The 25,178-nt window shown below is 42.2% G+C and overlaps 14 non-coding genes and 2 pseudogenes across 14 annotated transcripts; all 16 read left to right on the top strand.

Moving 5' to 3' along the window:
* The first annotated feature begins 909 nt into the window (after positions 1-909).
* Positions 910-1,100, top strand: LOC148430483 (U2 spliceosomal RNA). The gene has a single exon (XR_015877487.1). It is a non-coding gene; the product is annotated as a U2 spliceosomal RNA (small nuclear RNA).
* Positions 1,101-2,499: 1,399 nt separating this feature from the next.
* On the top strand, positions 2,500-2,690 carry LOC148430482 (U2 spliceosomal RNA). Its single transcript, XR_015877486.1, has one exon. It is a non-coding gene; the product is annotated as a U2 spliceosomal RNA (small nuclear RNA).
* Positions 2,691-4,089: 1,399 nt separating this feature from the next.
* LOC148430481 (U2 spliceosomal RNA) lies at positions 4,090-4,280 on the top strand. The gene has a single exon (XR_015877485.1). It is a non-coding gene; the product is annotated as a U2 spliceosomal RNA (small nuclear RNA).
* A 1,400-nt stretch (positions 4,281-5,680) lies between these two features.
* Positions 5,681-5,871, top strand: LOC148430480 (U2 spliceosomal RNA). Its single transcript, XR_015877483.1, has one exon. It is a non-coding gene; the product is annotated as a U2 spliceosomal RNA (small nuclear RNA).
* A 1,400-nt stretch (positions 5,872-7,271) lies between these two features.
* Positions 7,272-7,462, top strand: LOC148430479 (U2 spliceosomal RNA). The gene has a single exon (XR_015877482.1). It is a non-coding gene; the product is annotated as a U2 spliceosomal RNA (small nuclear RNA).
* A 1,400-nt stretch (positions 7,463-8,862) lies between these two features.
* Positions 8,863-9,053, top strand: LOC148430478 (U2 spliceosomal RNA). The gene has a single exon (XR_015877481.1). It is a non-coding gene; the product is annotated as a U2 spliceosomal RNA (small nuclear RNA).
* Positions 9,054-10,453: 1,400 nt separating this feature from the next.
* On the top strand, positions 10,454-10,644 carry LOC148430477 (U2 spliceosomal RNA). Its single transcript, XR_015877480.1, has one exon. It is a non-coding gene; the product is annotated as a U2 spliceosomal RNA (small nuclear RNA).
* Positions 10,645-12,044: 1,400 nt separating this feature from the next.
* Positions 12,045-12,235, top strand: LOC148430476 (U2 spliceosomal RNA). The gene has a single exon (XR_015877479.1). It is a non-coding gene; the product is annotated as a U2 spliceosomal RNA (small nuclear RNA).
* Positions 12,236-13,635: 1,400 nt separating this feature from the next.
* Positions 13,636-13,826, top strand: LOC148430475 (U2 spliceosomal RNA). Its single transcript, XR_015877478.1, has one exon. It is a non-coding gene; the product is annotated as a U2 spliceosomal RNA (small nuclear RNA).
* Positions 13,827-15,226: 1,400 nt separating this feature from the next.
* LOC148430474 (U2 spliceosomal RNA) lies at positions 15,227-15,361 on the top strand (annotated as a pseudogene).
* A 906-nt stretch (positions 15,362-16,267) lies between these two features.
* On the top strand, positions 16,268-16,442 carry LOC148430473 (U2 spliceosomal RNA; annotated as a pseudogene).
* Positions 16,443-17,842: 1,400 nt separating this feature from the next.
* On the top strand, positions 17,843-18,033 carry LOC148430472 (U2 spliceosomal RNA). The gene has a single exon (XR_015877477.1). It is a non-coding gene; the product is annotated as a U2 spliceosomal RNA (small nuclear RNA).
* Positions 18,034-19,433: 1,400 nt separating this feature from the next.
* On the top strand, positions 19,434-19,624 carry LOC148430471 (U2 spliceosomal RNA). Its single transcript, XR_015877476.1, has one exon. It is a non-coding gene; the product is annotated as a U2 spliceosomal RNA (small nuclear RNA).
* A 1,400-nt stretch (positions 19,625-21,024) lies between these two features.
* LOC148430470 (U2 spliceosomal RNA) lies at positions 21,025-21,215 on the top strand. The gene has a single exon (XR_015877475.1). It is a non-coding gene; the product is annotated as a U2 spliceosomal RNA (small nuclear RNA).
* Positions 21,216-22,616: 1,401 nt separating this feature from the next.
* Positions 22,617-22,807, top strand: LOC148430469 (U2 spliceosomal RNA). Its single transcript, XR_015877474.1, has one exon. It is a non-coding gene; the product is annotated as a U2 spliceosomal RNA (small nuclear RNA).
* Positions 22,808-24,208: 1,401 nt separating this feature from the next.
* Positions 24,209-24,399, top strand: LOC148430468 (U2 spliceosomal RNA). Its single transcript, XR_015877490.1, has one exon. It is a non-coding gene; the product is annotated as a U2 spliceosomal RNA (small nuclear RNA).
* Positions 24,400-25,178: the final 779 nt, after the last annotated feature.

Genomic DNA, 25,178 nt, shown 5'->3' with positions numbered 1-25,178 from the left:
GTCAACCAACCACACGGATAGATTGAACTTTTGCACATGGATAGATTGAACTTTTGCAGTCGTGAATTGGCCATCTTTTCATTTGGACAACTTGAATATTTTGCAAACTTTGTCCCCACATAGAAATTTGGGAGACTAGGTTTATGCTTAATCATTTGAAATTGGCGCTCATTTGGTCAAGCAATTTGTTTCCAATAAATGGTTTTGTTACGGGTTTAAATGTGCCTCTTTCGGCATCGTGCGACCATCAAGAAACCTTTTTGGGTCCCTATTTGCAAGGACAATCAATTGGAGAAAGCATCTCGTGGTCTGTGTCTCCCTCCAATGGACCTCAGCAAGCAAGTGCAATACTTGTAAACATCAGAACACACTGACATCAGAGTAGAATGTTGGTTGTTTGAAAATTAGAATGAGAATGCACCAACATTCTGTGTTCTGACTGTCAACATTCTCTTCTTCCTGAACATTCCGTAGACACTGTGAACATTCCGAGCAATGTTTCTGAGCATTTCAATGAAGGGTTACACTGTCTAATAAACTGCAGGGACACGGCTCGAAGAAAGGAAGGCCGCAAAGCGTCTTTTGGGTGGGTGTGGCAGAAGGTTTGCAGGAGGCGGTGCCAATGCAAATCATGCAGCTAGCAAGAGAGTATGGGAAAGAAACCCAAAGCACTTCTGCTTGTAACTAAGCTATGGTAAAGGCAAGTGGTGGGCAAAAAAAAAAAAAAAAAAAAAAAAAAAAAGGCCCTTGCTGTGGGTCAGTCATTGCAGTAGCTGGAAGCACCTTGGACAGGGCCGCAAGCAGCAGGAGGCCGCTCTTCATAGATTATTGGTGGCTGCTCTAGCATTCTCCTTGATTGTGTGAGTCAGGTCAGAACGGAGCGTGTTTTTTCCGTGCCCTTAATGGGTTATCGCTTCTCGGCCTTTTGGCTAAGATCAAGTGTAGTATCTGTTCTTATCAGTTTAATATCTGATACGCCCCCTATCTGGGGGCCATATATTAAATGGATTTTTAGAACAGGGAGATGGAAGAAGAGCTTGCTCTGTCCACTCCACGCATTGACCTGGTATTGCATTACTTCCAGGACCGGTGCACCTTTCCTAAACTGTTATCCAAAAATAGAAAAGAACTATTTAACTCTTTCGTTTCACTTTGTTTCATTCTTACAGATTCAACAAACTAGTCTTTTGCCTGTGTCTGCACGTCATGCAATCAAATGACAATACCACCACCTGCTGCGCCTCCTGCACTCACCTGCTTGCACTTTGGCACTTCTTAACACTTCATTTGGTTTATGTACGTAACTACTGAAAATAAACAAGATCTGTTTATTTGGTGTCGTCTCGTCTGCTGCCTTATTGTGTCTACATTTGTTTTTCTCCATTTAGGCCTATGTCTGGGATTGAACCCAAATTATATATCATTGGAGTTGAGTTGCAGAGTAATTTGGAAATCAATTGCACAAAGAACGTATTGCATAATGAACGTATGCTACAGTTTGAGCTCTGATTTTCCAACCCACCCAGGTGATGCCACATTTAGATTTTGAATTCGTTTGCGTCTCTTTTTCACTTTTTTGGCACCAAGAAGTGTCAACCAACCACACGGATAGATTGAACTTTTGCACATGGATAGATTGAACTTTTGCAGTCGTGAATTGGCCATCTTTTCATTTGGACAACTTGAATATTTTGCAAACTTTGTCCCCACATAGAAATTTGGGAGACTAGGTTTATGCTTAATCATTTGAAATTGGCGCTCATTTGGTCAAGCAATTTGTTTCCAATAAATGGTTTTGTTACGGGTTTAAATGTGCCTCTTTCGGCATCGTGCGACCATCAAGAAACCTTTTTGGGTCCCTATTTGCAAGGACAATCAATTGGAGAAAGCATCTCGTGGTCTGTGTCTCCCTCCAATGGACCTCAGCAAGCAAGTGCAATACTTGTAAACATCAGAACACACTGACATCAGAGTAGAATGTTGGTTGTTTGAAAATTAGAATGAGAATGCACCAACATTCTGTGTTCTGACTGTCAACATTCTCTTCTTCCTGAACATTCCGTAGACACTGTGAACATTCCGAGCAATGTTTCTGAGCATTTCAATGAAGGGTTACACTGTCTAATAAACTGCAGGGACACGGCTCGAAGAAAGGAAGGCCGCAAAGCGTCTTTTGGGTGGGTGTGGCAGAGGTTTGCAGGAGGCGGTGCCAATGCAAATCATGCAGCTAGCAAGAGAGTATGGGAAAGAAACCCAAAGCACTTCTGCTTGTAACTAAGCTATGGTAAAGGCAAGTGGTGGGCAAAAAAAAAAAAAAAAAAAAAAAAAAAAAGGCCCTTGCTGTGGGTCAGTCATTGCAGTAGCTGGAAGCACCTTGGACAGGGCCGCAAGCAGCAGGAGGCCGCTCTTCATAGATTATTGGTGGCTGCTCTAGCATTCTCCTTGATTGTGTGAGTCAGGTCAGAACGGAGCGTGTTTTTTCCGTGCCCTTAATGGGTTATCGCTTCTCGGCCTTTTGGCTAAGATCAAGTGTAGTATCTGTTCTTATCAGTTTAATATCTGATACGCCCCCTATCTGGGGGCCATATATTAAATGGATTTTTAGAACAGGGAGATGGAAGAAGAGCTTGCTCTGTCCACTCCACGCATTGACCTGGTATTGCATTACTTCCAGGACCGGTGCACCTTTCCTAAACTGTTATCCAAAAATAGAAAAGAACTATTTAACTCTTTCGTTTCACTTTGTTTCATTCTTACAGATTCAACAAACTAGTCTTTTGCCTGTGTCTGCACGTCATGCAATCAAATGACAATACCACCACCTGCTGCGCCTCCTGCACTCACCTGCTTGCACTTTGGCACTTCTTAACACTTCATTTGGTTTATGTACGTAACTACTGAAAATAAACAAGATCTGTTTATTTGGTGTCGTCTCGTCTGCTGCCTTATTGTGTCTACATTTGTTTTTCTCCATTTAGGCCTATGTCTGGGATTGAACCCAAATTATATATCATTGGAGTTGAGTTGCAGAGTAATTTGGAAATCAATTGCACAAAGAACGTATTGCATAATGAACGTATGCTACAGTTTGAGCTCTGATTTTCCAACCCACCCAGGTGATGCCACATTTAGATTTTGAATTCGTTTGCGTCTCTTTTTCACTTTTTTGGCACCAAGAAGTGTCAACCAACCACACGGATAGATTGAACTTTTGCACATGGATAGATTGAACTTTTGCAGTCGTGAATTGGCCATCTTTTCATTTGGACAACTTGAATATTTTGCAAACTTTGTCCCCACATAGAAATTTGGGAGACTAGGTTTATGCTTAATCATTTGAAATTGGCGCTCATTTGGTCAAGCAATTTGTTTCCAATAAATGGTTTTGTTACGGGTTTAAATGTGCCTCTTTCGGCATCGTGCGACCATCAAGAAACCTTTTTGGGTCCCTATTTGCAAGGACAATCAATTGGAGAAAGCATCTCGTGGTCTGTGTCTCCCTCCAATGGACCTCAGCAAGCAAGTGCAATACTTGTAAACATCAGAACACACTGACATCAGAGTAGAATGTTGGTTGTTTGAAAATTAGAATGAGAATGCACCAACATTCTGTGTTCTGACTGTCAACATTCTCTTCTTCCTGAACATTCCGTAGACACTGTGAACATTCCGAGCAATGTTTCTGAGCATTTCAATGAAGGGTTACACTGTCTAATAAACTGCAGGGACACGGCTCGAAGAAAGGAAGGCCGCAAAGCGTCTTTTGGGTGGGTGTGGCAGAGGTTTGCAGGAGGCGGTGCCAATGCAAATCATGCAGCTAGCAAGAGAGTATGGGAAAGAAACCCAAAGCACTTCTGCTTGTAACTAAGCTATGGTAAAGGCAAGTGGTGGGCAAAAAAAAAAAAAAAAAAAAAAAAAAAAAGGCCCTTGCTGTGGGTCAGTCATTGCAGTAGCTGGAAGCACCTTGGACAGGGCCGCAAGCAGCAGGAGGCCGCTCTTCATAGATTATTGGTGGCTGCTCTAGCATTCTCCTTGATTGTGTGAGTCAGGTCAGAACGGAGCGTGTTTTTTCCGTGCCCTTAATGGGTTATCGCTTCTCGGCCTTTTGGCTAAGATCAAGTGTAGTATCTGTTCTTATCAGTTTAATATCTGATACGCCCCCTATCTGGGGGCCATATATTAAATGGATTTTTAGAACAGGGAGATGGAAGAAGAGCTTGCTCTGTCCACTCCACGCATTGACCTGGTATTGCATTACTTCCAGGACCGGTGCACCTTTCCTAAACTGTTATCCAAAAATAGAAAAGAACTATTTAACTCTTTCGTTTCACTTTGTTTCATTCTTACAGATTCAACAAACTAGTCTTTTGCCTGTGTCTGCACGTCATGCAATCAAATGACAATACCACCACCTGCTGCGCCTCCTGCACTCACCTGCTTGCACTTTGGCACTTCTTAACACTTCATTTGGTTTATGTACGTAACTACTGAAAATAAACAAGATCTGTTTATTTGGTGTCGTCTCGTCTGCTGCCTTATTGTGTCTACATTTGTTTTTCTCCATTTAGGCCTATGTCTGGGATTGAACCCAAATTATATATCATTGGAGTTGAGTTGCAGAGTAATTTGGAAATCAATTGCACAAAGAACGTATTGCATAATGAACGTATGCTACAGTTTGAGCTCTGATTTTCCAACCCACCCAGGTGATGCCACATTTAGATTTTGAATTCGTTTGCGTCTCTTTTTCACTTTTTGGCACCAAGAAGTGTCAACCAACCACACGGATAGATTGAACTTTTGCACATGGATAGATTGAACTTTTGCAGTCGTGAATTGGCCATCTTTTCATTTGGACAACTTGAATATTTTGCAAACTTTGTCCCCACATAGAAATTTGGGAGACTAGGTTTATGCTTAATCATTTGAAATTGGCGCTCATTTGGTCAAGCAATTTGTTTCCAATAAATGGTTTTGTTACGGGTTTAAATGTGCCTCTTTCGGCATCGTGCGACCATCAAGAAACCTTTTTGGGTCCCTATTTGCAAGGACAATCAATTGGAGAAAGCATCTCGTGGTCTGTGTCTCCCTCCAATGGACCTCAGCAAGCAAGTGCAATACTTGTAAACATCAGAACACACTGACATCAGAGTAGAATGTTGGTTGTTTGAAAATTAGAATGAGAATGCACCAACATTCTGTGTTCTGACTGTCAACATTCTCTTCTTCCTGAACATTCCGTAGACACTGTGAACATTCCGAGCAATGTTTCTGAGCATTTCAATGAAGGGTTACACTGTCTAATAAACTGCAGGGACACGGCTCGAAGAAAGGAAGGCCGCAAAGCGTCTTTTGGGTGGGGTGTGGCAGAGGTTTGCAGGAGGCGGTGCCAATGCAAATCATGCAGCTAGCAAGAGAGTATGGGAAAGAAACCCAAAGCACTTCTGCTTGTAACTAAGCTATGGTAAAGGCAAGTGGTGGGCAAAAAAAAAAAAAAAAAAAAAAAAAAAAAAGGCCCTTGCTGTGGGTCAGTCATTGCAGTAGCTGGAAGCACCTTGGACAGGGCCGCAAGCAGCAGGAGGCCGCTCTTCATAGATTATTGGTGGCTGCTCTAGCATTCTCCTTGATTGTGTGAGTCAGGTCAGAACGGAGCGTGTTTTTTCCGTGCCCTTAATGGGTTATCGCTTCTCGGCCTTTTGGCTAAGATCAAGTGTAGTATCTGTTCTTATCAGTTTAATATCTGATACGCCCCCTATCTGGGGGCCATATATTAAATGGATTTTTAGAACAGGGAGATGGAAGAAGAGCTTGCTCTGTCCACTCCACGCATTGACCTGGTATTGCATTACTTCCAGGACCGGTGCACCTTTCCTAAACTGTTATCCAAAAATAGAAAAGAACTATTTAACTCTTTCGTTTCACTTTGTTTCATTCTTACAGATTCAACAAACTAGTCTTTTGCCTGTGTCTGCACGTCATGCAATCAAATGACAATACCACCACCTGCTGCGCCTCCTGCACTCACCTGCTTGCACTTTGGCACTTCTTAACACTTCATTTGGTTTATGTACGTAACTACTGAAAATAAACAAGATCTGTTTATTTGGTGTCGTCTCGTCTGCTGCCTTATTGTGTCTACATTTGTTTTTCTCCATTTAGGCCTATGTCTGGGATTGAACCCAAATTATATATCATTGGAGTTGAGTTGCAGAGTAATTTGGAAATCAATTGCACAAAGAACGTATTGCATAATGAACGTATGCTACAGTTTGAGCTCTGATTTTCCAACCCACCCAGGTGATGCCACATTTAGATTTTGAATTCGTTTGCGTCTCTTTTTCACTTTTTTGGCACCAAGAAGTGTCAACCAACCACACGGATAGATTGAACTTTTGCACATGGATAGATTGAACTTTTGCAGTCGTGAATTGGCCATCTTTTCATTTGGACAACTTGAATATTTTGCAAACTTTGTCCCCACATAGAAATTTGGGAGACTAGGTTTATGCTTAATCATTTGAAATTGGCGCTCATTTGGTCAAGCAATTTGTTTCCAATAAATGGTTTTGTTACGGGTTTAAATGTGCCTCTTTCGGCATCGTGCGACCATCAAGAAACCTTTTTGGGTCCCTATTTGCAAGGACAATCAATTGGAGAAAGCATCTCGTGGTCTGTGTCTCCCTCCAATGGACCTCAGCAAGCAAGTGCAATACTTGTAAACATCAGAACACACTGACATCAGAGTAGAATGTTGGTTGTTTGAAAATTAGAATGAGAATGCACCAACATTCTGTGTTCTGACTGTCAACATTCTCTTCTTCCTGAACATTCCGTAGACACTGTGAACATTCCGAGCAATGTTTCTGAGCATTTCAATGAAGGGTTACACTGTCTAATAAACTGCAGGGACACGGCTCGAAGAAAGGAAGGCCGCAAAGCGTCTTTTGGGTGGGTGTGGCAGAGGTTTGCAGGAGGCGGTGCCAATGCAAATCATGCAGCTAGCAAGAGAGTATGGGAAAGAAACCCAAAGCACTTCTGCTTGTAACTAAGCTATGGTAAAGGCAAGTGGTGGGCAAAAAAAAAAAAAAAAAAAAAAAAAAAAAAGGCCCTTGCTGTGGGTCAGTCATTGCAGTAGCTGGAAGCACCTTGGACAGGGCCGCAAGCAGCAGGAGGCCGCTCTTCATAGATTATTGGTGGCTGCTCTAGCATTCTCCTTGATTGTGTGAGTCAGGTCAGAACGGAGCGTGTTTTTTCCGTGCCCTTAATGGGTTATCGCTTCTCGGCCTTTTGGCTAAGATCAAGTGTAGTATCTGTTCTTATCAGTTTAATATCTGATACGCCCCCTATCTGGGGGCCATATATTAAATGGATTTTTAGAACAGGGAGATGGAAGAAGAGCTTGCTCTGTCCACTCCACGCATTGACCTGGTATTGCATTACTTCCAGGACCGGTGCACCTTTCCTAAACTGTTATCCAAAAATAGAAAAGAACTATTTAACTCTTTCGTTTCACTTTGTTTCATTCTTACAGATTCAACAAACTAGTCTTTTGCCTGTGTCTGCACGTCATGCAATCAAATGACAATACCACCACCTGCTGCGCCTCCTGCACTCACCTGCTTGCACTTTGGCACTTCTTAACACTTCATTTGGTTTATGTACGTAACTACTGAAAATAAACAAGATCTGTTTATTTGGTGTCGTCTCGTCTGCTGCCTTATTGTGTCTACATTTGTTTTTCTCCATTTAGGCCTATGTCTGGGATTGAACCCAAATTATATATCATTGGAGTTGAGTTGCAGAGTAATTTGGAAATCAATTGCACAAAGAACGTATTGCATAATGAACGTATGCTACAGTTTGAGCTCTGATTTTCCAACCCACCCAGGTGATGCCACATTTAGATTTTGAATTCGTTTGCGTCTCTTTTTCACTTTTTTGGCACCAAGAAGTGTCAACCAACCACACGGATAGATTGAACTTTTGCACATGGATAGATTGAACTTTTGCAGTCGTGAATTGGCCATCTTTTCATTTGGACAACTTGAATATTTTGCAAACTTTGTCCCCACATAGAAATTTGGGAGACTAGGTTTATGCTTAATCATTTGAAATTGGCGCTCATTTGGTCAAGCAATTTGTTTCCAATAAATGGTTTTGTTACGGGTTTAAATGTGCCTCTTTCGGCATCGTGCGACCATCAAGAAACCTTTTTGGGTCCCTATTTGCAAGGACAATCAATTGGAGAAAGCATCTCGTGGTCTGTGTCTCCCTCCAATGGACCTCAGCAAGCAAGTGCAATACTTGTAAACATCAGAACACACTGACATCAGAGTAGAATGTTGGTTGTTTGAAAATTAGAATGAGAATGCACCAACATTCTGTGTTCTGACTGTCAACATTCTCTTCTTCCTGAACATTCCGTAGACACTGTGAACATTCCGAGCAATGTTTCTGAGCATTTCAATGAAGGGTTACACTGTCTAATAAACTGCAGGGACACGGCTCGAAGAAAGGAAGGCCGCAAAGCGTCTTTTGGGTGGGTGTGGCAGAGGTTTGCAGGAGGCGGTGCCAATGCAAATCATGCAGCTAGCAAGAGAGTATGGGAAAGAAACCCAAAGCACTTCTGCTTGTAACTAAGCTATGGTAAAGGCAAGTGGTGGGCAAAAAAAAAAAAAAAAAAAAAAAAAAAAAAGGCCCTTGCTGTGGGTCAGTCATTGCAGTAGCTGGAAGCACCTTGGACAGGGCCGCAAGCAGCAGGAGGCCGCTCTTCATAGATTATTGGTGGCTGCTCTAGCATTCTCCTTGATTGTGTGAGTCAGGTCAGAACGGAGCGTGTTTTTTCCGTGCCCTTAATGGGTTATCGCTTCTCGGCCTTTTGGCTAAGATCAAGTGTAGTATCTGTTCTTATCAGTTTAATATCTGATACGCCCCCTATCTGGGGGCCATATATTAAATGGATTTTTAGAACAGGGAGATGGAAGAAGAGCTTGCTCTGTCCACTCCACGCATTGACCTGGTATTGCATTACTTCCAGGACCGGTGCACCTTTCCTAAACTGTTATCCAAAAATAGAAAAGAACTATTTAACTCTTTCGTTTCACTTTGTTTCATTCTTACAGATTCAACAAACTAGTCTTTTGCCTGTGTCTGCACGTCATGCAATCAAATGACAATACCACCACCTGCTGCGCCTCCTGCACTCACCTGCTTGCACTTTGGCACTTCTTAACACTTCATTTGGTTTATGTACGTAACTACTGAAAATAAACAAGATCTGTTTATTTGGTGTCGTCTCGTCTGCTGCCTTATTGTGTCTACATTTGTTTTTCTCCATTTAGGCCTATGTCTGGGATTGAACCCAAATTATATATCATTGGAGTTGAGTTGCAGAGTAATTTGGAAATCAATTGCACAAAGAACGTATTGCATAATGAACGTATGCTACAGTTTGAGCTCTGATTTTCCAACCCACCCAGGTGATGCCACATTTAGATTTTGAATTCGTTTGCGTCTCTTTTTCACTTTTTTGGCACCAAGAAGTGTCAACCAACCACACGGATAGATTGAACTTTTGCACATGGATAGATTGAACTTTTGCAGTCGTGAATTGGCCATCTTTTCATTTGGACAACTTGAATATTTTGCAAACTTTGTCCCCACATAGAAATTTGGGAGACTAGGTTTATGCTTAATCATTTGAAATTGGCGCTCATTTGGTCAAGCAATTTGTTTCCAATAAATGGTTTTGTTACGGGTTTAAATGTGCCTCTTTCGGCATCGTGCGACCATCAAGAAACCTTTTTGGGTCCCTATTTGCAAGGACAATCAATTGGAGAAAGCATCTCGTGGTCTGTGTCTCCCTCCAATGGACCTCAGCAAGCAAGTGCAATACTTGTAAACATCAGAACACACTGACATCAGAGTAGAATGTTGGTTGTTTGAAAATTAGAATGAGAATGCACCAACATTCTGTGTTCTGACTGTCAACATTCTCTTCTTCCTGAACATTCCGTAGACACTGTGAACATTCCGAGCAATGTTTCTGAGCATTTCAATGAAGGGTTACACTGTCTAATAAACTGCAGGGACACGGCTCGAAGAAAGGAAGGCCGCAAAGCGTCTTTTGGGTGGGTGTGGCAGAGGTTTGCAGGAGGCGGTGCCAATGCAAATCATGCAGCTAGCAAGAGAGTATGGGAAAGAAACCCAAAGCACTTCTGCTTGTAACTAAGCTATGGTAAAGGCAAGTGGTGGGCAAAAAAAAAAAAAAAAAAAAAAAAAAAAAAGGCCCTTGCTGTGGGTCAGTCATTGCAGTAGCTGGAAGCACCTTGGACAGGGCCGCAAGCAGCAGGAGGCCGCTCTTCATAGATTATTGGTGGCTGCTCTAGCATTCTCCTTGATTGTGTGAGTCAGGTCAGAACGGAGCGTGTTTTTTCCGTGCCCTTAATGGGTTATCGCTTCTCGGCCTTTTGGCTAAGATCAAGTGTAGTATCTGTTCTTATCAGTTTAATATCTGATACGCCCCCTATCTGGGGGCCATATATTAAATGGATTTTTAGAACAGGGAGATGGAAGAAGAGCTTGCTCTGTCCACTCCACGCATTGACCTGGTATTGCATTACTTCCAGGACCGGTGCACCTTTCCTAAACTGTTATCCAAAAATAGAAAAGAACTATTTAACTCTTTCGTTTCACTTTGTTTCATTCTTACAGATTCAACAAACTAGTCTTTTGCCTGTGTCTGCACGTCATGCAATCAAATGACAATACCACCACCTGCTGCGCCTCCTGCACTCACCTGCTTGCACTTTGGCACTTCTTAACACTTCATTTGGTTTATGTACGTAACTACTGAAAATAAACAAGATCTGTTTATTTGGTGTCGTCTCGTCTGCTGCCTTATTGTGTCTACATTTGTTTTTCTCCATTTAGGCCTATGTCTGGGATTGAACCCAAATTATATATCATTGGAGTTGAGTTGCAGAGTAATTTGGAAATCAATTGCACAAAGAACGTATTGCATAATGAACGTATGCTACAGTTTGAGCTCTGATTTTCCAACCCACCCAGGTGATGCCACATTTAGATTTTGAATTCGTTTGCGTCTCTTTTTCACTTTTTTGGCACCAAGAAGTGTCAACCAACCACACGGATAGATTGAACTTTTGCACATGGATAGATTGAACTTTTGCAGTCGTGAATTGGCCATCTTTTCATTTGGACAACTTGAATATTTTGCAAACTTTGTCCCCACATAGAAATTTGGGAGACTAGGTTTATGCTTAATCATTTGAAATTGGCGCTCATTTGGTCAAGCAATTTGTTTCCAATAAATGGTTTTGTTACGGGTTTAAATGTGCCTCTTTCGGCATCGTGCGACCATCAAGAAACCTTTTTGGGTCCCTATTTGCAAGGACAATCAATTGGAGAAAGCATCTCGTGGTCTGTGTCTCCCTCCAATGGACCTCAGCAAGCAAGTGCAATACTTGTAAACATCAGAACACACTGACATCAGAGTAGAATGTTGGTTGTTTGAAAATTAGAATGAGAATGCACCAACATTCTGTGTTCTGACTGTCAACATTCTCTTCTTCCTGAACATTCCGTAGACACTGTGAACATTCCGAGCAATGTTTCTGAGCATTTCAATGAAGGGTTACACTGTCTAATAAACTGCAGGGACACGGCTCGAAGAAAGGAAGGCCGCAAAGCGTCTTTTGGGTGGGTGTGGCAGAGGTTTGCAGGAGGCGGTGCCAATGCAAATCATGCAGCTAGCAAGAGAGTATGGGAAAGAAACCCAAAGCACTTCTGCTTGTAACTAAGCTATGGTAAAGGCAAGTGGTGGGCAAAAAAAAAAAAAAAAAAAAAAAAAAAAAAGGCCCTTGCTGTGGGTCAGTCATTGCAGTAGCTGGAAGCACCTTGGACAGGGCCGCAAGCAGCAGGAGGCCGCTCTTCATAGATTATTGGTGGCTGCTCTAGCATTCTCCTTGATTGTGTGAGTCAGGTCAGAACGGAGCGTGTTTTTTCCGTGCCCTTAATGGGTTATCGCTTCTCGGCCTTTTGGCTAAGATCAAGTGTAGTATCTGTTCTTATCAGTTTAATATCTGATACGCCCCCTATCTGGGGGCCATATATTAAATGGATTTTTAGAACAGGGAGATGGAAGAAGAGCTTGCTCTGTCCACTCCACGCATTGACCTGGTATTGCATTACTTCCAGGACCGGTGCACCTTTCCTAAACTGTTATCCAAAAATAGAAAAGAACTATTTAACTCTTTCGTTTCACTTTGTTTCATTCTTACAGATTCAACAAACTAGTCTTTTGCCTGTGTCTGCACGTCATGCAATCAAATGACAATACCACCACCTGCTGCGCCTCCTGCACTCACCTGCTTGCACTTTGGCACTTCTTAACACTTCATTTGGTTTATGTACGTAACTACTGAAAATAAACAAGATCTGTTTATTTGGTGTCGTCTCGTCTGCTGCCTTATTGTGTCTACATTTGTTTTTCTCCATTTAGGCCTATGTCTGGGATTGAACCCAAATTATATATCATTGGAGTTGAGTTGCAGAGTAATTTGGAAATCAATTGCACAAAGAACGTATTGCATAATGAACGTATGCTACAGTTTGAGCTCTGATTTTCCAACCCACCCAGGTGATGCCACATTTAGATTTTGAATTCGTTTGCGTCTCTTTTTCACTTTTTTGGCACCAAGAAGTGTCAACCAACCACACGGATAGATTGAACTTTTGCACATGGATAGATTGAACTTTTGCAGTCGTGAATTGGCCATCTTTTCATTTGGACAACTTGAATATTTTGCAAACTTTGTCCCCACATAGAAATTTGGGAGACTAGGTTTATGCTTAATCATTTGAAATTGGCGCTCATTTGGTCAAGCAATTTGTTTCCAATAAATGGTTTTGTTACGGGTTTAAATGTGCCTCTTTCGGCATCGTGCGACCATCAAGAAACCTTTTTGGGTCCCTATTTGCAAGGACAATCAATTGGAGAAAGCATCTCGTGGTCTGTGTCTCCCTCCAATGGACCTCAGCAAGCAAGTGCAATACTTGTAAACATCAGAACACACTGACATCAGAGTAGAATGTTGGTTGTTTGAAAATTAGAATGAGAATGCACCAACATTCTGTGTTCTGACTGTCAACATTCTCTTCTTCCTGAACATTCCGTAGACACTGTGAACATTCCGAGCAATGTTTCTGAGCATTTCAATGAAGGGTTACACTGTCTAATAAACTGCAGGGACACGGCTCGAAGAAAGGAAGGCCGCAAAGCGTCTTTTGGGTGGGTGTGGCAGAGGTTTGCAGGAGGCGGTGCCAATGCAAATCATGCAGCTAGCAAGAGAGTATGGGAAAGAAACCCAAAGCACTTCTGCTTGTAACTAAGCTATGGTAAAGGCAAGTGGTGGGCAAAAAAAAAAAAAAAAAAAAAAAAAAAAAAGGCCCTTGCTGTGGGTCAGTCATTGCAGTAGCTGGAAGCACCTTGGACAGGGCCGCAAGCAGCAGGAGGCCGCTCTTCATAGATTATTGGTGGCTGCTCTAGCATTCTCCTTGATTGTGTGAGTCAGGTCAGAACGGAGCGTGTTTTTTCCGTGCCCTTAATGGGTTATCGCTTCTCGGCCTTTTGGCTAAGATCAAGTGTAGTATCTGTTCTTATCAGTTTAATATCTGATACGCCCCCTATCTGGGGGCCATATATTAAATGGATTTTTAGAACAGGGAGATGGAAGAAGAGCTTGCTCTGTCCACTCCACGCATTGACCTGGTATTGCATTACTTCCAGGACCGGTGCACCTTTCCTAAACTGTTATCCAAAAATAGAAAAGAACTATTTAACTCTTTCGTTTCACTTTGTTTCATTCTTACAGATTCAACAAACTAGTCTTTTGCCTGTGTCTGCACGTCATGCAATCAAATGACAATACCACCACCTGCTGCGCCTCCTGCACTCACCTGCTTGCACTTTGGCACTTCTTAACACTTCATTTGGTTTATGTACGTAACTACTGAAAATAAACAAGATCTGTTTATTTGGTGTCGTCTCGTCTGCTGCCTTATTGTGTCTACATTTGTTTTTCTCCATTTAGGCCTATGTCTGGGATTGAACCCAAATTATATATCATTGGAGTTGAGTTGCAGAGTAATTTGGAAATCAATTGCACAAAGAACGTATTGCATAATGAACGTATGCTACAGTTTGAGCTCTGATTTTCCAACCCACCCAGGTGATGCCACATTTAGATTTTGAATTCGTTTGCGTCTCTTTTTCACTTTTTTGGCACCAAGAAGTGTCAACCAACCACACGGATAGATTGAACTTTTGCACATGGATAGATTGAACTTTTGCAGTCGTGAATTGGCCATCTTTTCATTTGGACAACTTGAATATTTTGCAAACTTTGTCCCCACATAGAAATTTGGGAGACTAGGTTTATGCTTAATCATTTGAAATTGGCGCTCATTTGGTCAAGCAATTTGTTTCCAATAAATGGTTTTGTTACGGGTTTAAATGTGCCTCTTTCGGCATCGTGCGACCATCAAGAAACCTTTTTGGGTCCCTATTTGCAAGGACAATCAATTGGAGAAAGCATCTCGTGGTCTGTGTCTCCCTCCAATGGACCTCAGCAAGCAAGTGCAATACTTGTAAACATCAGAACACACTGACATCAGAGTAGAATGTTGGTTGTTTGAAAATTAGAATGAGAATGCACCAACATTCTGTGTTCTGACTGTCAACATTCTCTTCTTCCTGAACATTCCGTAGACACTGTGAACATTCCGAGCAATGTTTCTGAGCATTTCAATGAAGGGTTACACTGTCTAATAAACTGCAGGGACACGGCTCGAAGAAAGGAAGGCCGCAAAGCGTCTTTTGGGTGGGTGTGGCAGAGGTTTGCAGGAGGCGGTGCCAATGCAAATCATGCAGCTAGCAAGAGAGTATGGGAAAGAAACCCAAAGCACTTCTGCTTGTAACTAAGCTATGGTAAAGGCAAGTGGTGGGCAAAAAAAAAAAAAAAAAAAAAAAAAAAAAAGGCCCTTGCTGTGGGTCAGTCATTGCAGTAGCTGGAAGCACCTTGGACAGGGCCGCAAGCAGCAGGAGGCCGCTCTTCATAGATTATTGGTGGCTGCTCTAGCATTCTCCTTGATTGTGTGAGTCAGGTCAGAACGGAGCGTGTTTTTTCCGTGCCCTTAATGGGTTATCGCTTCTCGGCCTTTTGGCTAAGATCAAGTGTAGTATGGAGGGAGTTAAACCTGACTTGTGGAAACCAAAGACTATCCACAAGCTCATCAGAGCAAAAGACGTCATGGAGCCTATTCCAGGGCTCCCTTCAGCAACTGCCAAGCAGGTATGGGACAATGTGGCCTCCAAAAGGCTCACAAATAGACACAAGGACATGTCATGGATGGCAATCCAAGGGGGTCTGCCCCTAAGGACATTCATGCACTCCCGTAACCTGTGCAGGTACAGACATTGCCCCTGGTGCATCTCTCACGAGGAAACAGCTATGCACTTATTTTGGGACTGTACTTATGCACAGTTGTTGTTAGATGCCCTGGAAAATGAACTCAAAGACTGTGTGCCAAGGAGCAACCTTTCGTACCACTCGGTACTTTACGGACTGTTTCCTGGCACCCACACCTATGGGGCAATCCAGGAGGCCTGGCGCCTTATGAACTGTGTTAAGGACGCTTTGTGGCTTGCCAGGAATCGCCTCATTCTGCGGAGGGAGAGGATGTCTATCCAGGACTGTCGCAGGCTGATTCACAGCCTGCTAAGAGACTATTCCATCATGGACAGCCCTGAGGAAGAAGAGGACTAAACCCCCCTTCTTCTGCCCCCTCCCCCCATGCTTGATTGTCCAACAAGGACTGGGACAGTGGCCCCTTCCCCCATTTTTCACAGAGACTGATGTTTTGTTGATATGTCTTTCTATTTATTTACCCTTCCCATATATGTGTCTGTCTTTCAATAAAAACTTCAGTTCTGTGATTCCCCCCTCCCTTCCCCTCTACCCTCCACACCCATAGACCTTGTTGATTGTTGTTTTTGTTTAAGTAGTGAATGAATAATGCAAAGTATTATGTATAGTATAGGATGCCTTGTGCTATATGTTTTGCAATGCATTATATTGTATGTTTGATTATGTTTGATAGTGTATTGGGTTTAGGCTGTGCTGCGACACAGTACACTTGTATGTGTGATGTATGTATGTTTTTTGCCATCTTTATGTTAATAAAGAATGCTTTTTTCAATCAAAAAATCTGTTCTTATCAGTTTAATATCTGATACGCCCCCTATCTGGGGGCCATATATTAAATGGATTTTTAGAACAGGGAGATGGAAGAAGAGCTTGCTCTGTCCACTCCACGCATTGACCTGGTATTGCATTACTTCCAGGACCGGTGCACCTTTCCTAAACTGTTATCCAAAAATAGAAAAGAACTATTTAACTCTTTCGTTTCACTTTGTTTCATTCTTACAGATTCAACAAACTAGTCTTTTGCCTGTGTCTGCACGTCATGCAATCAAATGACAATACCACCACCTGCTGCGCCTCCTGCACTCACCTGCTTGCACTTTGGCACTTCTTAACACTTCATTTGGTTTATGTACGTAACTACTGAAAATAAACAAGATCTGTTTATTTGGTGTCGTCTCGTCTGCTGCCTTATTGTGTCTACATTTGTTTTTCTCCATTTAGGCCTATGTCTGGGATTGAACCCAAATTATATATCATTGGAGTTGAGTTGCAGAGTAATTTGGAAATCAATTGCACAAAGAACGTATTGCATAATGAACGTATGCTACAGTTTGAGCTCTGATTTTCCAACCCACCCAGGTGATGCCACATTTAGATTTTGAATTCGTTTGCGTCTCTTTTTCACTTTTTTGGCACCAAGAAGTGTCAACCAACCACACGGATAGATTGAACTTTTGCACATGGATAGATTGAACTTTTGCAGTCGTGAATTGGCCATCTTTTCATTTGGACAACTTGAATATTTTGCAAACTTTGTCCCCACATAGAAATTTGGGAGACTAGGTTTATGCTTAATCATTTGAAATTGGCGCTCATTTGGTCAAGCAATTTGTTTCCAATAAATGGTTTTGTTACGGGTTTAAATGTGCCTCTTTCGGCATCGTGCGACCATCAAGAAACCTTTTTGGGTCCCTATTTGCAAGGACAATCAATTGGAGAAAGCATCTCGTGGTCTGTGTCTCCCTCCAATGGACCTCAGCAAGCAAGTGCAATACTTGTAAACATCAGAACACACTGACATCAGAGTAGAATGTTGGTTGTTTGAAAATTAGAATGAGAATGCACCAACATTCTGTGTTCTGACTGTCAACATTCTCTTCTTCCTGAACATTCCGTAGACACTGTGAACATTCCGAGCAATGTTTCTGAGCATTTCAATGAAGGGTTACACTGTCTAATAAACTGCAGGGACACGGCTCGAAGAAAGGAAGGCCGCAAAGCGTCTTTTGGGTGGGTGTGGCAGAGGTTTGCAGGAGGCGGTGCCAATGCAAATCATGCAGCTAGCAAGAGAGTATGGGAAAGAAACCCAAAGCACTTCTGCTTGTAACTAAGCTATGGTAAAGGCAAGTGGTGGGCAAAAAAAAAAAAAAAAAAAAAAAAAAAAAAGGCCCTTGCTGTGGGTCAGTCATTGCAGTAGCTGGAAGCACCTTGGACAGGGCCGCAAGCAGCAGGAGGCCGCTCTTCATAGATTATTGGTGGCTGCTCTAGCATTCTCCTTGATTGTGTGAGTCAGGTCAGAACGGAGCGTGTTTTTTCCGTGCCCTTAATGGGTTATCGCTTCTCGGCCTTTTGGCTAAGATCAAGTGTAGTATCTGTTCTTATCAGTTTAATATCTGATACGCCCCCTATCTGGGGGCCATATATTAAATGGATTTTTAGAACAGGGAGATGGAAGAAGAGCTTGCTCTGTCCACTCCACGCATTGACCTGGTATTGCATTACTTCCAGGACCGGTGCACCTTTCCTAAACTGTTATCCAAAAATAGAAAAGAACTATTTAACTCTTTCGTTTCACTTTGTTTCATTCTTACAGATTCAACAAACTAGTCTTTTGCCTGTGTCTGCACGTCATGCAATCAAATGACAATACCACCACCTGCTGCGCCTCCTGCACTCACCTGCTTGCACTTTGGCACTTCTTAACACTTCATTTGGTTTATGTACGTAACTACTGAAAATAAACAAGATCTGTTTATTTGGTGTCGTCTCGTCTGCTGCCTTATTGTGTCTACATTTGTTTTTCTCCATTTAGGCCTATGTCTGGGATTGAACCCAAATTATATATCATTGGAGTTGAGTTGCAGAGTAATTTGGAAATCAATTGCACAAAGAACGTATTGCATAATGAACGTATGCTACAGTTTGAGCTCTGATTTTCCAACCCACCCAGGTGATGCCACATTTAGATTTTGAATTCGTTTGCGTCTCTTTTTCACTTTTTTGGCACCAAGAAGTGTCAACCAACCACACGGATAGATTGAACTTTTGCACATGGATAGATTGAACTTTTGCAGTCGTGAATTGGCCATCTTTTCATTTGGACAACTTGAATATTTTGCAAACTTTGTCCCCACATAGAAATTTGGGAGACTAGGTTTATGCTTAATCATTTGAAATTGGCGCTCATTTGGTCAAGCAATTTGTTTCCAATAAATGGTTTTGTTACGGGTTTAAATGTGCCTCTTTCGGCATCGTGCGACCATCAAGAAACCTTTTTGGGTCCCTATTTGCAAGGACAATCAATTGGAGAAAGCATCTCGTGGTCTGTGTCTCCCTCCAATGGACCTCAGCAAGCAAGTGCAATACTTGTAAACATCAGAACACACTGACATCAGAGTAGAATGTTGGTTGTTTGAAAATTAGAATGAGAATGCACCAACATTCTGTGTTCTGACTGTCAACATTCTCTTCTTCCTGAACATTCCGTAGACACTGTGAACATTCCGAGCAATGTTTCTGAGCATTTCAATGAAGGGTTACACTGTCTAATAAACTGCAGGGACACGGCTCGAAGAAAGGAAGGCCGCAAAGCGTCTTTTGGGTGGGTGTGGCAGAGGTTTGCAGGAGGCGGTGCCAATGCAAATCATGCAGCTAGCAAGAGAGTATGGGAAAGAAACCCAAAGCACTTCTGCTTGTAACTAAGCTATGGTAAAGGCAAGTGGTGGGCAAAAAAAAAAAAAAAAAAAAAAAAAAAAAAGGCCCTTGCTGTGGGTCAGTCATTGCAGTAGCTGGAAGCACCTTGGACAGGGCCGCAAGCAGCAGGAGGCCGCTCTTCATAGATTATTGGTGGCTGCTCTAGCATTCTCCTTGATTGTGTGAGTCAGGTCAGAACGGAGCGTGTTTTTTCCGTGCCCTTAATGGGTTATCGCTTCTCGGCCTTTTGGCTAAGATCAAGTGTAGTATCTGTTCTTATCAGTTTAATATCTGATACGCCCCCTATCTGGGGGCCATATATTAAATGGATTTTTAGAACAGGGAGATGGAAGAAGAGCTTGCTCTGTCCACTCCACGCATTGACCTGGTATTGCATTACTTCCAGGACCGGTGCACCTTTCCTAAACTGTTATCCAAAAATAGAAAAGAACTATTTAACTCTTTCGTTTCACTTTGTTTCATTCTTACAGATTCAACAAACTAGTCTTTTGCCTGTGTCTGCACGTCATGCAATCAAATGACAATACCACCACCTGCTGCGCCTCCTGCACTCACCTGCTTGCACTTTGGCACTTCTTAACACTTCATTTGGTTTATGTACGTAACTACTGAAAATAAACAAGATCTGTTTATTTGGTGTCGTCTCGTCTGCTGCCTTATTGTGTCTACATTTGTTTTTCTCCATTTAGGCCTATGTCTGGGATTGAACCCAAATTATATATCATTGGAGTTGAGTTGCAGAGTAATTTGGAAATCAATTGCACAAAGAACGTATTGCATAATGAACGTATGCTACAGTTTGAGCTCTGATTTTCCAACCCACCCAGGTGATGCCACATTTAGATTTTGAATTCGTTTGCGTCTCTTTTTCACTTTTTTGGCACCAAGAAGTGTCAACCAACCACACGGATAGATTGAACTTTTGCACATGGATAGATTGAACTTTTGCAGTCGTGAATTGGCCATCTTTTCATTTGGACAACTTGAATATTTTGCAAACTTTGTCCCCACATAGAAATTTGGGAGACTAGGTTTATGCTTAATCATTTGAAATTGGCGCTCATTTGGTCAAGCAATTTGTTTCCAATAAATGGTTTTGTTACGGGTTTAAATGTGCCTCTTTCGGCATCGTGCGACCATCAAGAAACCTTTTTGGGTCCCTATTTGCAAGGACAATCAATTGGAGAAAGCATCTCGTGGTCTGTGTCTCCCTCCAATGGACCTCAGCAAGCAAGTGCAATACTTGTAAACATCAGAACACACTGACATCAGAGTAGAATGTTGGTTGTTTGAAAATTAGAATGAGAATGCACCAACATTCTGTGTTCTGACTGTCAACATTCTCTTCTTCCTGAACATTCCGTAGACACTGTGAACATTCCGAGCAATGTTTCTGAGCATTTCAATGAAGGGTTACACTGTCTAATAAACTGCAGGGACACGGCTCGAAGAAAGGAAGGCCGCAAAGCGTCTTTTGGGTGGGTGTGGCAGAGGTTTGCAGGAGGCGGTGCCAATGCAAATCATGCAGCTAGCAAGAGAGTATGGGAAAGAAACCCAAAGCACTTCTGCTTGTAACTAAGCTATGGTAAAGGCAAGTGGTGGGCAAAAAAAAAAAAAAAAAAAAAAAAAAAAAAGGCCCTTGCTGTGGGTCAGTCATTGCAGTAGCTGGAAGCACCTTGGACAGGGCCGCAAGCAGCAGGAGGCCGCTCTTCATAGATTATTGGTGGCTGCTCTAGCATTCTCCTTGATTGTGTGAGTCAGGTCAGAACGGAGCGTGTTTTTTCCGTGCCCTTAATGGGTTATCGCTTCTCGGCCTTTTGGCTAAGATCAAGTGTAGTATCTGTTCTTATCAGTTTAATATCTGATACGCCCCCTATCTGGGGGCCATATATTAAATGGATTTTTAGAACAGGGAGATGGAAGAAGAGCTTGCTCTGTCCACTCCACGCATTGACCTGGTATTGCATTACTTCCAGGACCGGTGCACCTTTCCTAAACTGTTATCCAAAAATAGAAAAGAACTATTTAACTCTTTCGTTTCACTTTGTTTCATTCTTACAGATTCAACAAACTAGTCTTTTGCCTGTGTCTGCACGTCATGCAATCAAATGACAATACCACCACCTGCTGCGCCTCCTGCACTCACCTGCTTGCACTTTGGCACTTCTTAACACTTCATTTGGTTTATGTACGTAACTACTGAAAATAAACAAGATCTGTTTATTTGGTGTCGTCTCGTCTGCTGCCTTATTGTGTCTACATTTGTTTTTCTCCATTTAGGCCTATGTCTGGGATTGAACCCAAATTATATATCATTGGAGTTGAGTTGCAGAGTAATTTGGAAATCAATTGCACAAAGAACGTATTGCATAATGAACGTATGCTACAGTTTGAGCTCTGATTTTCCAACCCACCCAGGTGATGCCACATTTAGATTTTGAATTCGTTTGCGTCTCTTTTTCACTTTTTTGGCACCAAGAAGTGTCAACCAACCACACGGATAGATTGAACTTTTGCACATGGATAGATTGAACTTTTGCAGTCGTGAATTGGCCATCTTTTCATTTGGACAACTTGAATATTTTGCAAACTTTGTCCCCACATAGAAATTTGGGAGACTAGGTTTATGCTTAATCATTTGAAATTGGCGCTCATTTGGTCAAGCAATTTGTTTCCAATAAATGGTTTTGTTACGGGTTTAAATGTGCCTCTTTCGGCATCGTGCGACCATCAAGAAACCTTTTTGGGTCCCTATTTGCAAGGACAATCAATTGGAGAAAGCATCTCGTGGTCTGTGTCTCCCTCCAATGGACCTCAGCAAGCAAGTGCAATACTTGTAAACATCAGAACACACTGACATCAGAGTAGAATGTTGGTTGTTTGAAAATTAGAATGAGAATGCACCAACATTCTGTGTTCTGACTGTCAACATTCTCTTCTTCCTGAACATTCCGTAGACACTGTGAACATTCCGAGCAATGTTTCTGAGCATTTCAATGAAGGGTTACACTGTCTAATAAACTGCAGGGACACGGCTCGAAGAAAGGAAGGCCGCAAAGCGTCTTTTGGGTGGGTGTGGCAGAGGTTTGCAGGAGGCGGTGCCAATGCAAATCATGCAGCTAGCAAGAGAGTATGGGAAAGAAACCCAAAGCACTTCTGCTTGTAACTAAGCTATGGTAAAGGCAAGTGGTGGGCAAAAAAAAAAAAAAAAAAAAAAAAAAAAAAAGGCCCTTGCTGTGGGTCAGTCATTGCAGTAGCTGGAAGCACCTTGGACAGGGCCGCAAGCAGCAGGAGGCCGCTCTTCATAGATTATTGGTGGCTGCTCTAGCATTCTCCTTGATTGTGTGAGTCAGGTCAGAACGGAGCGTGTTTTTTCCGTGCCCTTAATGGGTTATCGCTTCTCGGCCTTTTGGCTAAGATCAAGTGTAGTATCTGTTCTTATCAGTTTAATATCTGATACGCCCCCTATCTGGGGGCCATATATTAAATGGATTTTTAGAACAGGGAGATGGAAGAAGAGCTTGCTCTGTCCACTCCACGCATTGACCTGGTATTGCATTACTTCCAGGACCGGTGCACCTTTCCTAAACTGTTATCCAAAAATAGAAAAGAACTATTTAACTCTTTCGTTTCACTTTGTTTCATTCTTACAGATTCAACAAACTAGTCTTTTGCCTGTGTCTGCACGTCATGCAATCAAATGACAATACCACCACCTGCTGCGCCTCCTGCACTCACCTGCTTGCACTTTGGCACTTCTTAACACTTCATTTGGTTTATGTACGTAACTACTGAAAATAAACAAGATCTGTTTATTTGGTGTCGTCTCGTCTGCTGCCTTATTGTGTCTACATTTGTTTTTCTCCATTTAGGCCTATGTCTGGGATTGAACCCAAATTATATATCATTGGAGTTGAGTTGCAGAGTAATTTGGAAATCAATTGCACAAAGAACGTATTGCATAATGAACGTATGCTACAGTTTGAGCTCTGATTTTCCAACCCACCCAGGTGATGCCACATTTAGATTTTGAATTCGTTTGCGTCTCTTTTTCACTTTTTTGGCACCAAGAAGTGTCAACCAACCACACGGATAGATTGAACTTTTGCACATGGATAGATTGAACTTTTGCAGTCGTGAATTGGCCATCTTTTCATTTGGACAACTTGAATATTTTGCAAACTTTGTCCCCACATAGAAATTTGGGAGACTAGGTTTATGCTTAATCATTTGAAATTGGCGCTCATTTGGTCAAGCAATTTGTTTCCAATAAATGGTTTTGTTACGGGTTTAAATGTGCCTCTTTCGGCATCGTGCGACCATCAAGAAACCTTTTTGGGTCCCTATTTGCAAGGACAATCAATTGGAGAAAGCATCTCGTGGTCTGTGTCTCCCTCCAATGGACCTCAGCAAGCAAGTGCAATACTTGTAAACATCAGAACACACTGACATCAGAGTAGAATGTTGGTTGTTTGAAAATTAGAATGAGAATGCACCAACATTCTGTGTTCTGACTGTCAACATTCTCTTCTTCCTGAACATTCCGTAGACACTGTGAACATTCCGAGCAATGTTTCTGAGCATTTCAATGAAGGGTTACACTGTCTAATAAACTGCAGGGACACGGCTCGAAGAAAGGAAGGCCGCAAAGCGTCTTTTGGGTGGGTGTGGCAGAGGTTTGCAGGAGGCGGTGCCAATGCAAATCATGCAGCTAGCAAGAGAGTATGGGAAAGAAACCCAAAGCACTTCTGCTTGTAACTAAGCTATGGTAAAGGCAAGTGGTGGGCAAAAAAAAAAAAAAAAAAAAAAAAAAAAAAAGGCCCTTGCTGTGGGTCAGTCATTGCAGTAGCTGGAAGCACCTTGGACAGGGCCGCAAGCAGCAGGAGGCCGCTCTTCATAGATTATTGGTGGCTGCTCTAGCATTCTCCTTGATTGTGTGAGTCAGGTCAGAACGGAGCGTGTTTTTTCCGTGCCCTTAATGGGTTATCGCTTCTCGGCCTTTTGGCTAAGATCAAGTGTAGTATCTGTTCTTATCAGTTTAATATCTGATACGCCCCCTATCTGGGGGCCATATATTAAATGGATTTTTAGAACAGGGAGATGGAAGAAGAGCTTGCTCTGTCCACTCCACGCATTGACCTGGTATTGCATTACTTCCAGGACCGGTGCACCTTTCCTAAACTGTTATCCAAAAATAGAAAAGAACTATTTAACTCTTTCGTTTCACTTTGTTTCATTCTTACAGATTCAACAAACTAGTCTTTTGCCTGTGTCTGCACGTCATGCAATCAAATGACAATACCACCACCTGCTGCGCCTCCTGCACTCACCTGCTTGCACTTTGGCACTTCTTAACACTTCATTTGGTTTATGTACGTAACTACTGAAAATAAACAAGATCTGTTTATTTGGTGTCGTCTCGTCTGCTGCCTTATTGTGTCTACATTTGTTTTTCTCCATTTAGGCCTATGTCTGGGATTGAACCCAAATTATATATCATTGGAGTTGAGTTGCAGAGTAATTTGGAAATCAATTGCACAAAGAACGTATTGCATAATGAACGTATGCTACAGTTTGAGCTCTGATTTTCCAACCCACCCAGGTGATGCCACATTTAGATTTTGAATTCGTTTGCGTCTCTTTTTCACTTTTTTGGCACCAAGAAGTGTCAACCAACCACACGGATAGATTGAACTTTTGCACATGGATAGATTGAACTTTTGCAGTCGTGAATTGGCCATCTTTTCATTTGGACAACTTGAATATTTTGCAAACTTTGTCCCCACATAGAAATTTGGGAGACTAGGTTTATGCTTAATCATTTGAAATTGGCGCTCATTTGGTCAAGCAATTTGTTTCCAATAAATGGTTTTGTTACGGGTTTAAATGTGCCTCTTTCGGCATCGTGCGACCATCAAGAAACCTTTTTGGGTCCCTATTTGCAAGGACAATCAA

Source organism: Taudactylus pleione, unplaced genomic scaffold (assembly GCF_031769625.1).
Source record: "Taudactylus pleione unplaced genomic scaffold, aTauple2 ptg003665l, whole genome shotgun sequence".
NCBI classification, from domain to species: Eukaryota; Metazoa; Chordata; class Amphibia; order Anura; family Myobatrachidae; genus Taudactylus; species Taudactylus pleione.
This window is presented reverse-complemented; position numbering and strand designations above follow the sequence as displayed.